Source organism: Euwallacea fornicatus, chromosome 20 (genome assembly GCF_040115645.1).
Source record: "Euwallacea fornicatus isolate EFF26 chromosome 20, ASM4011564v1, whole genome shotgun sequence".
Taxonomy (NCBI): domain Eukaryota; kingdom Metazoa; phylum Arthropoda; class Insecta; order Coleoptera; family Curculionidae; genus Euwallacea; species Euwallacea fornicatus.
Window position 1 is genome coordinate 2,723,575 of NC_089560.1, and position 18,436 is coordinate 2,742,010.

The following is an 18,436-nucleotide window of genomic DNA, read 5'->3' on the forward strand; positions in this document are numbered from 1 at the left end:
GATCGTTTGGACCATTAAAAGCCTGCCTTCGGGAACGTTTTATAATTAGAGGATTAATTAGGACTGTGGATCTTTAATTAACCGTTGCTACTTTTTCTGTTCCCATCCCAAGCTGAGTGAATTCATATGAGGACGTCGGGATTGTTTATTTTAATTTTTGCTACTCACGTAGGTAGACAATGGAAAGTTGTTTTAGCGTATAAACAAAGTACATTATATGTATAAACAAGCAAAAATTGTGCACATATTAGAAACAATGCAGGTTTGATGATAAAGAGAATATTTCAGGGGCAGCGCAGCGCTGGTTTGTGAGATTCCCAGGGGAAACCACGTCTTCGGGCATGTAATTTCATTTGTTTTGGTGTCCGGCGAACGCTCCGTGACTTCCTGAAAATAAGTGGCGAAACATATTTGCTTGGATTTCCTGCAAGTTACACGATCCAATTTTCGGTTTAACACCCACGTCGCAGGGTATCTTTAAATTTAAGCCCTTGTTCGTATGAGAGTTCTTGCTTAAGTTAAATCGACAGATAAAAAACCAATAAATATATTTAAATTTGCATTTAAACTTGGAACGCAACACCCACCTTTCACCCTTTAAAATATTAATTCATTCAGGCTAATAATGGACCTCTGCTGCTAAATAAATATTATCGATAACCCTAAGTAGGAATCGTTTGCGGAATCGATAATAATCTGAACATGGAATTGGAGACGCCGGCGGGCGGGGCCAGTGTAGTGGGCGGAGTCAGTCCAGTATTACCAGATCTCACACCGTTTCAGATTTTTTACTAATATAAGTTATAGTGTTAAACTAATCGTTATTTTTTATGTATTTACGTTGCTGCTTCTTCCTCTGATATTAAAGAAAAAATTATTGGCGCGAAAGCAACGAAATCGATACTAATTTAAACATGGAAGTGGTGACGCCTGCGGGACGGGTTAGTGCAGTGGGCGGAGTCAGTCGAATGTTACCAGATCTTTCACCGTTTCAGAATTTTTGCTAATATAAGTTACAGTGATGAACTAATCGTTCTCTTTTAAGTATTTATGTTGATGCTTTTTCCTTTGATAAAAAAAAAATATTGGCACGAAGGCGTGGAAATCGATACTAATTTTAACATGGAAATGGAGACGCCGGCGGGACGGGCCAGTACAATGGGCGGAGTCAGTGCAATGTTACCAGATCTCTCACCATTTCAGAATTTTTACTAACATAAGTTTTAGTGATGAACTAATTGTTCTTCTTTACGTATTTATGTTCGTGCTTGTTTCTGTGATATTAAAAAAAATTCATTGCCACAAAGGCAACAAAATGGAAACTAATTTCAACGCGAAAGTGGAGACATCAGCGAAGTCAGTCCAATGTTATCAGGTATTTTGACTATTACAATCTCTAATGGTGGATCAGTCGGTTTTTGCCATTTATTTACGTTGCTGCTTTTTGCTCCGATGTAAATTTCTTAAAATTCCATCGGAGCGAATGCAGCGAAATCGATATTAATCTAAATATCGAAATGGGCGGACTGACTCCGCCCACGTCGGCCGCCGACCGCACAAGCCACTTCGTTACTCATTCTCGCAGGCATACTAAACTTTATGCGGTCCTTCTCCGACTTTGACAATTTCTGCTTTCACTTGAAGTGATGATACCTGTATATTCAACAAATGCTTTTTAGTTTATGGCGGTCATCCAAGGGGAACTGCTGAGAGGAGTGATGGCGAAGAAAAAAGGGTGCGCGACTTAATGATTCAAAGAGCAAATTTATGTAAGCAGGTTGAGGGTCGTCATTTTGTACGATTTTCTTTACACTTTTGCAATGAAAATGAATTAAATCTCTACATTACGTTTTTGAACAAAAACGACTCTGGAATCGACACGACATGTTTTCGACTAACGGATCTTTGCGAAAATTGTTCACCACAATGTCCCGTACGACCTTAAGTTCGGCACAAACTTTTTGGAAGACCCTGTGTATTTATTAATAGTTTCGGTTGATAAGTCAAAACTTTACGTAGTATTCCCAATCATAAACTTTTTATATAAACACAACATTTATTAACGGGAAGAATATTCCGCCAATAACTTCGGAAAGTTAAATAACTCCAACAGTACCTGCTGTTATTTCTAATCTCCGGGTTTTCCGTGTTTCTTCTCCTTGTCATTCTCGCATTTTGACTGGTTGAAACCACTCAAAATCCTACTAGCTTGTGTGTAACTGTAACAATACCGAGATAAACTAAAACTTTCACGTAAACGTTTTTACGAAGTTGATTCCTGGCGTCAAGGTGAGTGCGGCAATCATTGTTTAAACAGTGATTTCACCAACTATTATGGAAAATTTTCTAAAATTTATTAAGCGAATCGTAAAATTATAAATTTGTTTGCGCAAATTTATTGGGGAAACTCGACATGCGCATTTTCTGTTTACGTTATACAGGAACATTTCCAGCGATAGACATGCTGCAGAAAAATGGGACTAATGTATACATTTTATATTTACAGGAATTGGGGGAAGCAAGCCAGAAAAAGGCCGGGAACAAAGTGTAGCTTTAGAGTCGGCAAACCACTTATCTAGAGAATACGAAGTGGCAACAACAAATTCTTTTACAAGTACAGAATCAGCCACTAAACTTTTTTAAACAATTTTAAGGGAAAAATATTACTCTTTGCGTTACTTTGCGAAAAAGCAAACCGCATACTCCAAAAGACCTATTTCCCGAACGATATAATCTAGAGTTCGCAAGTATGTTTGCGATCGTGAAAAGCGAAATTCTAATTTCTATACGTGCTAAAGAAAAATTCAATTGTAATTCTATTATCAACAAAACACAGCAATGATAAAATTAGTGGAACAGGATATAATCATGAACCTTGCCTTAATCTTGCATTATAATCGTACAAAAGGAGCAGTAAGAATGAAAGGGGCAAATGAAATAAAAGTAATCGGAGAAAAGTATATATTTTTTCATGTCTCAGATATTGATGGCGTCGATATCTGCAAATTTAGGAAACTAGAAAATCCAGACTGAAATAGCAATCGTCTGGATATTAGAACCATTTTTTATTGTTGGTCTTATAATGGATTAAAAAGAACGTAATTCACGGATTCAATGGTGAGGAACATTCGAGTCCCTCCCATATAAGAAAGGTTGCGCCGAAATTCGGAGTTACAAATGATGAACAATATCTGTCCGATAATAATATCAGACCAGGGTGATGCCGTTTATGGGAAAGAATTTGCTACAAGAAGTCTAAAAAAGGTTGCATTCTTTGTGACCGCAATGTAAGCGTAGAAGATTCAAGTAAAAGTATTTATGCTGAGTTTATTCATTAATGTGATAGCAAAATGCAGTATAAATGTTTATAATAGTAATGATATTAATAGCAAATACATTTTCAAACATTGGCCATTTTTCGGTTTTGCAGAGCCCTTTGCAAACTGCACGGATGTCTTAATTCAGGCTGTAAAGACCTCTGTTTTGTCCTCTTTTTTGGACAGAATTGCTCTTTATCCATAAATTGGAGAATTGGGCTTCCTTTGCTCCTCTACAGCTCTTTGTGTTTTTTTTACTGCGAATCGAAGGATCCCAGATGCCTCTGCCACTTCCGTTCCCTCGTTTACGGCAACGTCAAATTGTTGCTTCTTTGGTAATTCATTCCAAATGCCATTCGCTCGCATCCCAACTTGACTCGTGCTCATATATTTTTTTAATATAAAATATCAAGCACAAGCTGTTGATCCATATCAAAAAATTTCCGAAGCGTCGCGTCTCTCGTTAGGCGCTGATGTTTCATCAAGTGAGTGAGCTCGCAAGTGATAGTGAACCCCAAATCCGTCCTCAACTTAAAGCCATATTTTAAACTTGTCTAGCTACAGGGTCCAACAGTTACACCTGTCGCTAACCGTCCGCACAGTTTCAAGAGAGAAATGGTGCAACGAATTCTAGGGAAAACTTTCGAGTTTGTTTTAGGATTTCTTGCCCTTTCGGTCTCCCTTTTTTTCGCAAAATTGTCCTGCGTCTAAATTGTCCTAATGAAATTAATTTCTCCCCCTTTGTGGTATGTTCGCGCCTTTGTACCCCCAATACTTTTACCATGCTTTTATAGAACTGTATTCACCTGTGCTGGCTGATCTGCACTCTATACCCACTCTGGTGTGTACGGCGTTGTGGATTATCTTATTCTCCCGTTAGTTCAGGCTGTTAGATCGGGCCTTCGGATTTTTGAATTAGGCCGTACACCTTCGTTTCTTCTAAACGACGTTTACCCTCATTCGAAGAATCGTCTCTCGCTCGATACACTAGTTTACACACAGTGTTATAATTTATCAAGTTATTTCCTGACTAGTGGATATTTTTTCCCGAGAGGCACGAAAACAAACAAAAACATGCCATTAACATAAGCGGGATTATGCTGACTGCGAAACTTTTTAATTTATGTCTTGTCCGGCGTTGTGCTGATTGTGCCGAAAAGAGCTGATTTCGGCACTAGTTACCAAAAATGGCATTACGTCATCTCCGATGGACATTCATTTAGTTTCACAGAAACTACACGTCAGTCGCACAGCTTAATGTCTTCAAATTAGTATGCCTGGTTTGCTCGACAGCCAGAAGGTCGTCTGGTGCTATAAAGCAGGTCATTCCACAATAATTACCGGGGCAAATAGCCATAATTTGTGGTTCCAAAGCGGGCAACAACGATTGTCCGAACAGTTTGTCAACAAATCGATGAAGACCATTACGAAAATAGCAGTGGTTTCAGTTGGTTTTGAGCATAGCTGCATAAAGGCCCTCGAGGCCTGTCCGGCTTAGTTCAGCAACCGAGAAACTTCGTTTCAAATGCCACGTTCTTAACTCAACTTGTTTATGTTGTAATGTAGTTGTTATTAGACTTAAAAGTTTCTTAATTATTCGACGTTATATTTCCTCAAATTATGTTTTCGCTTGCATTTTAATACGCAATTGTACGCTTCCGCATAGTGCTCTGTTGTAAAAATTACCTTGTTAAAAAGTTTTATTACTTCGACAAACCTAAAAGAACAATCTGAAGTTTCGATTTTAGGAAAACTTTCAGAACAAGCTTAATAATTAGATTTCCTTTTAAATATGAATGAAAGGTAACGTCGCTGGCCCAACGCTATTTCCTATAATTAACTTAAACCTTTATCTTAGAAGTCTTGATTTTTTATTAAGCTCTGAAATAAGCTTTTCTAGGGAACTTAAGATAGGATAATAAATATTGTGTGTTCCTACATAAATGTGCACATTTCCCGAAGGATCGTTCCTTTACTTGCAATTTCAAACATTCCACCGGACGTAAAACGAGATTGCTGATAATTCTTTCCGGCTTTCTTTTGATCTCCCTTAATAACCGAGTCCTGCGATATTTTTATTTGTTTATTTTAAGTATCAGCCCTGAAGTAGCAGGACTCCATATTCCTTCACCAGATACGCCATCCCCTAAATAAATCATCGTTTAAATTAATAATGTTCCTGAATGTAACTTCTACGCAACTTATGCAGAAAGTTGTATTGAATTTCAATTCCTCCAATACACCAATAATAACTCGAAGAAACTCCCATAAATTACTGCAGACACTTTTCTTCCCGGAGAGCATTCCAAGTGCCTAATACAAATGTTGGAAGTTTCATTCTATTTTCCCCCAAAGTACCGACATCTATTTCGGGGTAAGAAATCTGGAAGTAATCCAGTTTTAGGGAACTTTACAGTAGCATGTATAAGCCGAAACGAGTGTGTTTTAGCAGGGAATATTCGCCTCCGGTTCGCTTTGAAAATGTCACGTCGAGAAGCAAAGTTTACAAATTTTAAAGTTAGCAGGAATCAGCCAGTCTTGACGCGTGCTGAAGTTCCTGGAAAAATCCTGGAGATAGGATAATTGAAGGCAACAACTGCTTAGAGCGTGTTAATTCTTGACCTGCCGTACTTATTAATGCCGCTGTATTTTTGAGATGAATTTTAAACAGTCGACGGTGTTTTAGGATCTAAATAGTAAATCAAGAAAATGAGAAGGAGAGTGAAAAATGGTGCCATTATTCATAGGAATTGCGTTAGGATAATTATGATATTAAGGCGGGATTAGAATCTGGAGTAGGCAAATCAGATTACTTGGAAATGAGAAATTCGTAGATAGTTGCAAAAAGCTGAATCCCAGAGGTTTTAGTCGTATTCTCGAATTTGCGGAGTTGGAAATGCTGATGTGTGTCGAGTATTGTAGACCTATGTGCACGGAAATTTCCAAGGCGAATATTTAATTCAAGCACCCGCCCGTTGAAGACGTTGTGATAGAGAACAACAATTTTGAACATGAAAAGTCTCACAGACACATCTCCGAGAAAGAAATGTGAGTCATGAGCGAGTCGATTATGAAAAAAAAATTAAAATGATAGCAGCTCATGTCATGTCTTTGCAGACAGGTTTGAAATTATTATACTATGCCCTTATAGAGCTGTGGACAAATCCATCCACTGGCTTATTGCCGTAGAGTAAAAAATATATATCTGAAATTCCCCTTTTAAGTAAAAAAATAATTCAAGTCAAGTCTTTCCCGCAAGGGGTTCAAATCTAAGATTGAAATGTGTCAATAACCTCTGTCGCCATCATAATAATCGTCTAAAATTTAAAATTTCCACAAGAGGGATCGTGCAGCACCTTCCTTAACAGCTCTTTTCATCCTTTTATACGCGGGTGCGGACTTATTTTTAAGCATTCAGCCAAACCTGCTCTGGAATTTATAGAAGAGAGAACGTTGTCATAGCGTCGAACTAATCACACATCTTTGATATCTTCAATTGTATTAATTTATTATTACATTTATTATAATTTATATTTGTGATACTCTACTACCAACGAAGAAGTTCCGTTAGAGCCTCTGTTCGCCTATTTAACATTAACTATTCAGATAAGAATTCCGACATATTAAATACGTCGCAGCGTTATTAAACAAGTTCGTGGAAACTGGCTTTGTCAAGACTGAAAGTGGATGGGCAGTGGAATTGTTGGCAATGAAAACAGTGCCGTTGTAGTTTTAGGCGATGTTAATTTAATGGAAAATACGCAGTCTCTTACTAAACGGTCTCAGAAACCTGGGGTAAATAGAATGCAAGTTTTTACAATTCTGTATGAAAATTCTGTTTTTACTGCGCGAACCAGCTTTATGACCCGAACAGTTTCGCTGAGTTAGATTCCCAGATGATTAAACAAAAATATCGTTCATTAAATCTTGCAACTGCTTCCTTTTTTTTTATCACATTAATTGCTGGTACTCCTTTTGATAGTTTTCATTTGTAGCATGTAGAAAATCTCCTGTTATTTGCTCAAACACTTTCAGTTCTGATGAAGAGACTTCAAAACTATGAGGAAAGTCTAGTGGCGTTTCTCTCCGACTTCTCCAGGACAATATGGAGGTGCTGGTAATTTACAACACTCTGGAATTGATAATCGATAGAGATTCCTTCACATAGTTCTAGTGCTGCCAGTGAAAAATACTATAAACCTGTCGTGGGGCAGTATGGCAAACAGACCAAAAAGACCGTTTTTCCGACCGCTTGAGCGAGAAATAACTTTCAAAGTTGCCTTGTGAAAAATTTTCTAGTAACTTCTCTATATACAGTACTGGCCAAACTATTTGGAACTTATTTTTTATTAGTTAAAAGTTATTTTTACACTCATTTATTACTTCCTTGACTACTTCGTTTTAAGTTCTTGCTACGTACACCACTGGCTCTTTTCCAAATATAGCAAAAAGCAAATAATATTCGCTCGATTTGAAAATTAGAATTATTCAGTTTTATAATCAAAAAGATATTTCCATTAGACTAAATATTCCCAAAAGTACTGTGGCGTGTATTATTAAAAAGTTTAGAGTGTCGGCCGTGTTATCCCGGAAAAAGTCCAGACAGGCCTAAAAAGCCTCCAACCGAACGGATAAAAAAAATTATCAACACTATCGAAAGTGGTCCGCTTTTGCTATCGTCAAAGATCTTGCAAAAATGCAGGTAAATGGAAATTTAGACATTTCATCGAGAACCATCAGAAGAAGGCCGTTAGAAGGTGATCTAAGGGCATACGGTCCAGCGAAGAAACGCGAAAAAATAACATCAAGACACGGTTACAATTTGCATTCGATCACATTCACTGGATAGTGCAAGATCGGAAAAAAGTTCTTTCAGTGATGAATTAAAATACAACTTTCTTTCCAGTGAGAGTATGGTCCAGGTAAGACGTGCAAGGGGCCAAAGACTAAATAAAAAATATACTAAACCTACTGTTAGACACGGTGGTGGAAGTGTGTCAGTATGAGGATGTTTTTCTTGGTATGATACGGTTCCCATTCATGGTATTGTTCGAAAAATAACAGACTCACGTGTCGCGACATATTGAGAAATGTAATGGAACCTTATTCGTTTAAGTCAATGCCGTTTGACTGTATTTTCCAATATGACAAAGGTCATAAGCACTCTTCGAAAGTAGAGAAAGAGTGGTTAGAACGAGAACAAGTGCGTACCATGAAGTGGCCCACCCAAGGTCCGGATTTAGATTCAATAGAGAATTCATGGAAACTCGTTGATCGTATGCTTCGAACAGGGGAATCCATTAAAAATGGTCAAGAACTTGGCTCACACAAGCCTGGCATCAAATCGATCGGCGATTAATTGAAGAATTAATAGAATCACGGCCTAGGAAGATGGTTGAAGTAGTTAAAGCAAATGGACATCACACCAAACACTAAAGATACTTTTGTTTTCATTTTTAACGTTGAGATTTTCCATTAAGTCAACTAGGTTCCAACAATTTTGTCCCGTCGTTAATTATTTTGCTATAAACATAAAGTTTTGTAAGGAGTATTTTTTATTTTGTTGTGGTTGCAACGTATCTTTACTAAGAACGGAACTACATAAAAAAACTTGATGGTATCGACTTTTCAATTTACGCGAACTTTCGAAAGGTTGCAAGTATTTTGGCCAACGCTGTATGTAGCTGAATATAACATATTTTGCTGCACGTTCAAGTTCAGATATAATGAAAGGTGAATATTCCATTAATGCCTGAGCCGCTGTGAAAGTTCCATTCCCGTGCGATACACTCGAACTGCCTATATCTGTGCGAAAAAACTTATTTTTAAACATACAGAAAGGCTGACACTTGCCATGTCGTGTCAAAGCTCCGTAATATTTTACCTCAGCGCTGTGCATTTTATACCTACAAACGAAACATTTCAGCCTTCAGAGCTTCGTTTTTCCGAAAAAGAAATATCCAGAGCGCATTATTTATGTTCATTGCATAATGGAGCCCTACACTTGTTTGAATATTTCGCCTGGGATTTCCATTTTCTTTGCAACATCAGACAATCCGCCTGAGATAAAAGAAAATTGCTGATAATCCTTTCCGACTTCCCCTTTGATCTTCTTTAATAACCGTTTCCTTTGGTCTCTTATTTATATTTAAACAGCCGTAAACAGGGCGCTTCCATAGAATTTTATGGGCGAAGGGGAAGGATTTTTCCGTTTGAGGTGCGCGGCCTTAATTGGTGACAAATCTCTAAAAAGCCGCGATGCATTGTCTGGAACAATTTACAGGGGGGATCCAACGGTATTTTATAACTTCCCCATTTTGATGTGAGGTCCGCCGAACTCGCCACAATGCAAAGGAAGGAAACGGAGGCTAGTCGCGGCAACTATACATACATGAGCACGTTATTTGTTAACCTCCCCTGGAACATCACGGTACGAGAGCAGGAGGACTTGAAATTTCATTCGCGACCCCATGCAAATTTCATTGCCCGGTGTCAACTGTTCGGGTTTCTCAATCGGATGAAAGAAGTTTTTAAACTTCTAACACCAAAGAAATCCATCAAAGTGCAGGTAAAACTCCATCATAGACCATTAAGATTACATCTCGGTGGAGCCCTTACGTGACTTGAACGCTAAACAGCTCCTGGCTCCTCGATTAACGTGTTGCGTATAAACTTGTAATCGCTTCAACAATAAAAATCTTAGGTGGATCTCGGCTTGAATATAGAAATTGAATTTAACAGAAATATTTATACAGGTCCCGCGTAATGGGAAGCGAATTAGAATTGAGTAATCCATTATGCATTTCAGGCAGACAAGCTTTGTTGAACAGGGAGTTGGGTTTAATGCAGGAATGTGTTGTCAAGTGGCCTGCCCCAATTTCGGGTTTCACCTTTGCCCTCGATAAATCGAATTAGGGGAGGTCTGCTATAGCAGATAATTTTCTATCGGATGTGTGCTTTAGTCAGGCAACTAAGAAAACATTTTTTAACCCGTTTCGAGCTTTCGCTTTCCAGTTAAAAATAATTTTCCATTTTCCCTCAACAACGACAGTGCTGGAGTCAGCAGCAAAAGAGAGGCGTTTAATTTAAACGATTGTTGGCCAAAAACCCATTTGCTAGCATTTCATTCTGTGTTTTCTTTAATGGAATTGAGGCAAAAAGGGCGTTTAATACTCGGTCTGGACAAGCAATGGAATGGTTTTAAATGATGGGCCCTTTTTGTCAGGTTAAACGACTTTTAAATTATTTGTGCATGACTCTTGTTTCTTCGCAAAGGGAATTTATGCGACGAAAATTCGCCGATTTAAGTGGAACGTTAAGGCGTTTTGTTTCAAAATTACCCATATTTGGTAAAACTTTCAAATGCTTACCTAGAAAGTTCGACAGTTGTCCCTTGTGGCAGCCCGAATAAATCTGCATAGGCGCGGTATTGTTCCGTGAAACCTTTGGGAATGAAAACCTGAAAGTTTGCAAAGAGATTTTTGGAATGGGTTTCCGTATCACAACGTCACTCCTCACATATTTATCAAGATTTTTTCTACGGTGGGCAGTTGCAAGTATCTCCAAAATCATTAATATTGCATGCGCAATTCCTGGAAAGTCGCCCAGACACCAGAACGAACTTTACGATTGGGAGCCGCTTAGCGCTTTATATGATTTTCGAGCGAAGTTCGCTTGAGCTCAAGTCAAGTTCAAGTTAAATAGCTCTCATAAAAGATCATGTTAAATTAAGTCATTTTATGGAGAGTTGCTCGTTGAGCCTAGCCACCGGATGACAAGAGGTGCGTGGGAAAACGACCTATTCGTTTCGACAGGATGCTGAAATAGTCTCCGACGGATCTTTTTCGCCTGAAGGGGAGGTCTAGGGTTCAGACTCAGACATGCGCATCAAGCAGAGTTATAGCGGCAACAGATACACGTACAGTTGTGGACGAAAGTATGGAATATCGTTCGAAACAACATTTTCTTGATGATCGCTCTTGTTTTCGTCTTCAAAGTTTGTTCATAGAGTAAAGGCACGGCCCTAAATTCACCGTACAATATTTGGCTTGGGAACGTTGCTTTAAAAGAAATTATTGCCAAAAACAATTATTTTGTTGGGCAAAAATAAGGAATACTCTGTATTATTGTTGTTTATGGGGGCATTATCAGTCACTCAGTCCGATTGTGTGGGGCGTTTTATGCGAAATATGTCAAAGAAATGGTACTTTTCGAAAGGTTTTAGAAATTCCATAATCCGAAGGTCGCGCGACGGCTGCGACCAAAAAGACATTGCGAAGACGTTAAAAATCAGCCAAGGGGCCGTGTCCAAAATTTTAAGAAACCTGGCACTTATGGGGATGTAAAAGATGGCCTAGAACCTGGACGTCCAAGACAAACGACCGCCACCACCGATCGACGGATTAAAGAAATATCATCTGCTGCTCGTGGCAAGTCCTCCAGGATTATAGAGCAAGCAAGAACTAACAATAGTGACATCGATATGAGCGATCGCACTGTACGTCGTCGGTTGTGCGAAATGAAATTAGTAGGAAGGATTGCAGTGAAAAATCCCTTAATTTCTAAAAAGAACAGAAGGGCCATGACTAAATTTTCTCAGGAACATTTATTTTGCTCACCTTCAAAGTGGAATACCATTTTGTTTCGGTGATGGCACTAAAGTTAACGTTTTTAATTCTGATGGGGAAACTTATGTTCGTAGATCTGTAGGGACTAGGTTTTTGATCTCAACCGTCAGAAACCAGCAGAGAAACGTGATGGTGGCAGTATAATGATAAGGGAATGTTTCTCTTGATTGGATCATTAATCAAAATTGAGGGAATTACGGATCGGTTTCAATACTTAGCCATTCTTAAGAGCCATATGCTGCCATTTGCTGATGAAGACATACCTTTGCTTTGTCGTTTAAAGCAGGACAACAACCCTAAACATTCATCGCTATTAGTAAGAAATTGGCTGAATGATAACAACATCCCCGCATCAGAGTGGCCGCTTCAGTTGCCGGATCTCAACCCGATCGAGCATCTCTGGGAACACTTAAAACGACAAATTCGAGATAGAAATGTGTCCAATGTATAGTCAATTTCATATGAAACGCACTATCCAGTAATAATAATAATGATAGAGTCTCGTAATTTTCCCAAAATAATGCTCCATAATAGAGTATTAAATGACCAGGGTTTCAGAAAAAAAACTTACCCTGAAACTTGTCTTGAAGTTAGTATTAGTACCCTTCCTGCAGACTTTGCCAAATGGCATTTTCCTACGGAATAATGCACCGCCGTATACAACGGACGTTACTCGAAGGTACCTGGAACAATTGGAAATGCTGCCTTGGCCTGCACGGACACCGGACCTATCACCTATCGAACATCTTTAAAATATGATACGCCGGCGTCTTAGAAACGCACTGAGGTATCCGTTCCATCCTATTTGGATGACCTTCGACACCACCTTGAGGTAGCACGGAATGGAATACCCAAGGAGGATATCGATCATTTGTTGCAAGGCATGCCGCAGAGAGCACACAACTTTTTAATTAATAAACGTGGTTTTTTTAGTGGAACTCTTATCGTTTCATACTCTGTGGTGAAGCATTATTTTCCCAAAATTACGAGACTTAATTATTATTGTTACTGAGTGGCGCATTTCAGATTAAAGTGAGCGCGATTGGAGCTCGTATGCCCGTACGCATCATGCATTTTTACGCAGGTGTCCTTAAAGTTAACGAACTTTAAAAATGAAAAATAATCTGCGAATATTTGAATTCAAATTATTAGAATGCCCGTGGGGAACATAAGCGACTGGGAAGAGAGGCATTCTGGCGTTCTGACTATGAAGAAAGAGAATTGCGTCTCAACTTGAAATGCAAGGAGACCCTAAGGAAACGAGAATAAATAGATTATGTTTTAAAGTTTTAGATAGTCGCAATTTGTATCTTTACCACGATAGTGAAATTGCAAGGACTTAACTGATTTGGAAACACTACATAACAATATCAATCGAATGGAAAATATGACGCGAGCATTCATCGACCAGAAATAATAGACCTTAGTCGTCTTCCTTTTGTTTTGGGAAGAATCTTGGCATAAGAACTATAGTATAAATTACATAAAGTTGTTGTAAAAACCACATATTGCTTACCCTGTCTCGTTGTTATAACATTTGGGAAGCCGCGATCAATTCTGGATCATCGGCATACGTAGAGAGTAGAAAGATGCGCGCTCTTGCCAGCAGGGAAAGGTAACTGCTTGATCTAACTTAGGACGGTATTAACTCACCGGCATCCCTGTGGAAAGAAACATAATTGTGGACCATTTAAAGCTTCAAGATACTTGAGGTTGCCTTTTATAAATGAAGAGGCACATTTTTGGGATTTCAAATTGACGTCAGGCGTCATAATGAAACGATCTTTCAGAATCAAGATCGTCGAAATTCGAGCGTGAATTTTTGATTCGTTCTAGACGTGACTTTTCGGGCACACAACATTGGTCCAGGTTGTTTTAATTCAAAAGTCTAAATTTGAAGAGATTCACTTCATAAATTCGATTTTTTGACTCCGGACCTAAGCACGTGAATACGCGACCTAGACTACAGGCCCTGCTCGATCTCGGAAATGGTCCTAATGGCAACTTATTACAATTTGTCCCGTTCCAGTTTCTAATCAAATAGCTTCGTGACTCTCGGTGAGTAAAAGAAAAACCTGAATGTGCAGTACGTCGACGGAGGAGCGAAACGATCGTTGTCGATAGAGCAGAATCGGTTGTTTCTCTCGGTTAAGTCCTCTGACGTTCTATAAAATTACAATAATTTACTCGACGTTAGAAAGGTAAAAAAATAATTTGCGATAAGAATGATGTGACACGGCCAATACAGAGAAGAGGTGATTGTGAGGTCTCGTTTCGCGATAGTAGAGGTTCGCAAATTTTTCAAACTCACGGAGTATCGTATTGTAAAATGAATGCATTTTAACTTTCAGATAAAAAAAGATCCCGCGAAAAGGTCGTAGGGTCTGAAATTAAAGTTCGTACCTGCGAACATCACCTAAAGGCATCAACGCAGCTCCTTGAGGACTAGTTTACCTTTTCCCTGCACATCTTTTTCGAAAATAAGGCCGAGGGAGATATTTACATTTTCTGCCCTTTTCGCTTTCTATTTTTTTGTAAAATTTTTCTGCTTGCTATCCACTATTATTCCCCAATTTCCTTACGTCATCCGCCGCCCCCTCCGTGAGATCGCCCCAGCCTTCCGTTTCGAACTGCACATTTAGGAGTTTATTAAAAATTTTTAAATTAGGGATTAGCGGGGTGGAAAGGGGATAAATTTTAATTTTGTGCATTTTTTTATTTTCTACATGTTGGCATAACTATTTGGCCCGGTGTGCGTAGTTTTTCGTCAGTCCCTCTACGTCACGCACCAGCTGTGATCACCGTAATGGTTACGTGATTAATGCTCGTTACAAAACGAGATCACATTTTTCAAACTCAAAACAGAACAGCAAAGACTACGTAACAACTTTTCCGGTTTTCCTGGAGGTGTCAAAGAGTATGCAAATCGCGACGCATAAGTTCGCCTCCAGTTATAGAGCCGAGTTTGCGAAAGAAATGAGCTCATTCGAAATAAAATAATTCGAAAAAGCGACTTTTGCCGCACTAGTTTGATAAAGTATGTAGGAAGTAATCAAAAGTTGTGGGAAAAATTGCGGGAGCCGAGAATGCGACATCTTCTCGCCTCGTGTCGTGGTTGGCGTCTTGAATATTTTACATCAGGGAAAATGCAGGGTTTATTGAAGTGTCAGGACGCTACTGCGGAAGAGGTGCAATAATTTGGAAGACAGATTTGAGGGTAAACAGCAACAATGGCTGTTCCACTTGAAAATGCCTCTTGAAGGGTAACACGGGGATATTTGATAAATTTTTTCGTCCACGCTGTTGCTCGGATTTTTAATTTTTGAGACGAGCGCGTCGGCGCTCCGTTGTTGACGTCATTAGACATGTGGTAGGAAGTAAAAACAAATAATCTTCGGAGTAAAGCGGAACCAAATCTGCTCGCAAATTGTCACATTTCCAGATAAGATTAAAACGACCAATCAACTGAAAAACGTAGATAAAATTATGGCGCGTTCCCACCATGAAATTCGACATTTTCAGGACCGTAATTTATTGTTTCGCTTAATGCCCGATACAGGATACGAGTTATCGAATATTCAGGAGAGCGTTTATTAAAATGCACATATTTCTGATGGGATTGCGATATCTGGTGCGCTGCATCGGCGTTCTTGTTTACTCATCATTAATCTGCAGGCTCGAAGCACGAGTCTGCCGATAAATTTCATAAATTTGCTCACCAAGTTTCCAGAAGATATTAAAAAGTCGAAATAATACGCGAAACACGCCCCCCTCCGGTTAAAGGAAATAATGGGATTCCGCACGAGATAACACGTTTTATATTCATGCAAGCTGCTAAAAATTGGGTGCATTTCTGTTTAAGGCGGGACGTCTTCTTGGCCTCGTTACGTGCAAACTCGGCAAAACGTCTGGAAATTGCGGTTGGATACATGCTCCCCATGCAAATTCCCCCACGACCCGAACAGTTTTAACGATTTTATAAGAATAAAAACAACAATGGCATACGTGCGACTCCGAATATCGTCCCGGACTTGTCTCCGAGGAACATACTTAAATTGAATGTAACAATGTCGGAACACGAGTTGAATATAAAGATAAATGATCCTATCGAGCGCAAACTAGAATAATGAAAGTTTTTAATGCAAAGCTCAAACATCGTTTTGGAGACGGAGGGAAAACTATAATCATCCTTTTTGCTTCCTTTTACACGTCTGCATTCTGGAGAAATTACACAAGAAGAGACCGAGTTTTGATGGAACTTCGCGTTAGGTCGCACCTTGGATGCGAATCTGTCTGGGACATGACACGACGAATTGCTCTGCAGAATAGCGCATCGCATCCGCCAACGTGGAACACGTTCTGCAGAGCCGTCCATGAGAGCATTCGTGAGGTTTGAAACCCCTAAGGGGGGGGGGGGGATCGAAATTTTTTTCCAGCCACCGTTCGACATGGTGTCAACCTTGCAGCCCCTAAACCGCTTGAACGGTGATTCGCCTGCAAACAGCGTAATGAGAAATTTGAAATTAAATGAAGGAGGAAGTTAAATTTCTCCTGCTTCCAAGCCCTCTAACTCCCTCGTTGTAAACTTTAGACAAACTCCCAAAGAGAATATGTGAAACGTAGGCTGTTTGACGACGTAGAGAAACTGGGGAAAAATTGCGCCCATCGGGCAAAATAATATTATAAACAATTACTGACTCCTTCTCAGTCCGTGTGAGTTTCCTCCTCATCGGCAGGACGACCCTTCCTCTTTACGAACTTCCGTTTCTCAAATGGGAGAGCATCCCTTCCCGTTCAAGAGAAAGGATTTCCTCCCGAAAGAGAAAGGAGACTGCCAAAACTCTGTACCCACGACGCGACCATCTATTGCACGTTCCTAAGAGGTTCTTAGGTGTGTAACTATATTTTCAACGTTCTCAGAAGGGCGAGATACTCTCAGAAGGGCTCCAGTTACGGCCTATGTCCCATTTCCCTTCCCACTGGGATATCCTAAGCTACAAGAGATGCGGAGCCGATTAAATTAATATTATTAGATTGAGAGCAGCGGTTGCTTAATTAGCATAAAGACATGTGTGTGTGTGTGTGTGCGTGTGTGTGTGTGTGTGTGTGTGTCTGTGTGATCTAGATCGATCCTCTTCTAGCAATTCTAAATCGGCCAATAAATGCATGCACATGAGAATTCGCCATGATTAGACGAAACTATGGGCCAACTGTCTGGTCTGCAGTTTGCGGAAGCTCTAACTCGTATGAATTAAAAGATCCGAACGCATGGAATAACGAAAAATGCCCACCAGGTGAATAGAAAAAAAAATAGATAAGCTGCAGAACTAGTTATTTCCGGGAGTGTCACCGTAAATATCGATCTTCCGGGTCTGGAGCCCCTTTTTTATTCAGGCTGGATACATTGGCACACCCAAGAGGAGTTGGGTTAGTCCGCCTGACCTGGACAAAGCCAGGTTAGCCTAGTTCGGGTTCGAACAACGTCAGCATTAATTGTACGCAGTGTAATCTCCCACATAACAGACATAGTATCCAAGGATTAAATTGAAAAAGGGGGGTTTATAGCCTTATTAACTAGATAATCATCAAAGGGCCAGCGTTTCTGGAACTGATCGACATGAACGCAATTTGCACAGTCATAAGAGTGGTTCGTGGTTCTGATACATTAAGCAATAACATCGGGAAAGATGCGCCCTGAAGGAAAATTATCCGAGATGCCAATTTTTCCCAGAATAAGTCACGCCTCTGATGTGTAACTGGCCATTATTTAATGGCCCATTCAATTCCCAGACAAGCTAACAATTAAATGGTGTGAAGATTGATAAGCTCAGATTAAAACAGCTTGGATTTACTGCGGTTAACGCCAGCAAACTAGTTAGCATCATGTACTGAGGGGTCAATGGTCAAAGGCCGAAGATAGCAATAAATTGGATACGCAGGGATTCACCCTGATCTCATTTTTATTCATTCCTCCATTTCTGGTAACTTCAGTTCGTGAAGAGCGCAATTTCTGGGGGTGACGTAGATTGAAAAATCTGTGCTCAATTTCTCTCTCCATAATCCTGATTCTTTAAAAAGGAATCTTCGCTGCAGACCATAATAATAATTAAATTTTCACAATTTATCCCCATCATCTCATTGGCTTGCTACTATATTCAGAACAACAAAAACGGAAAATGTACACCCTTTCCGGCCTGTGTATAATGCACTTTTTGCCGATGCATGATCCCGCATATAAATGGGATCAATTAAATTTCAGCATAAAAAAATAGCAAGTAGAATGGCCCATTTTCAGCATTCGAGTTCTGAATTTATTAATATTCATAGAGCTAGACGTTAATGTGGTTCTAGTTCAGGGACTGGTGTTTACTTAAAGTAAAGAGGCTTAAGAGTAAAAGGAAAATTTTAACTTAATTGCCCGATGTTCTCCTGCACAAACATATGCAAAAATAAGGATATTTTTGTTTACTTTATCTGCATAACTAGATTACG

The 18,436-nt window shown here is 39.4% G+C and overlaps 1 protein-coding gene across 1 annotated transcript in view; it reads right to left on the reverse strand.

The window, feature by feature from the left end:
- LOC136345506 (chaoptin-like) overlaps positions 1–18,436 on the reverse strand; it is an 81,067-nt gene that overhangs the window by 61,703 nt on the left and 928 nt on the right. Inside the window, exon 2 of the mRNA XM_066293869.1 lies at positions 13,461–13,605. The gene's annotated coding sequence lies outside the window, so the exon portion shown is untranslated. The remainder of the gene's footprint in view (positions 1–13,460; positions 13,606–18,436) is intronic.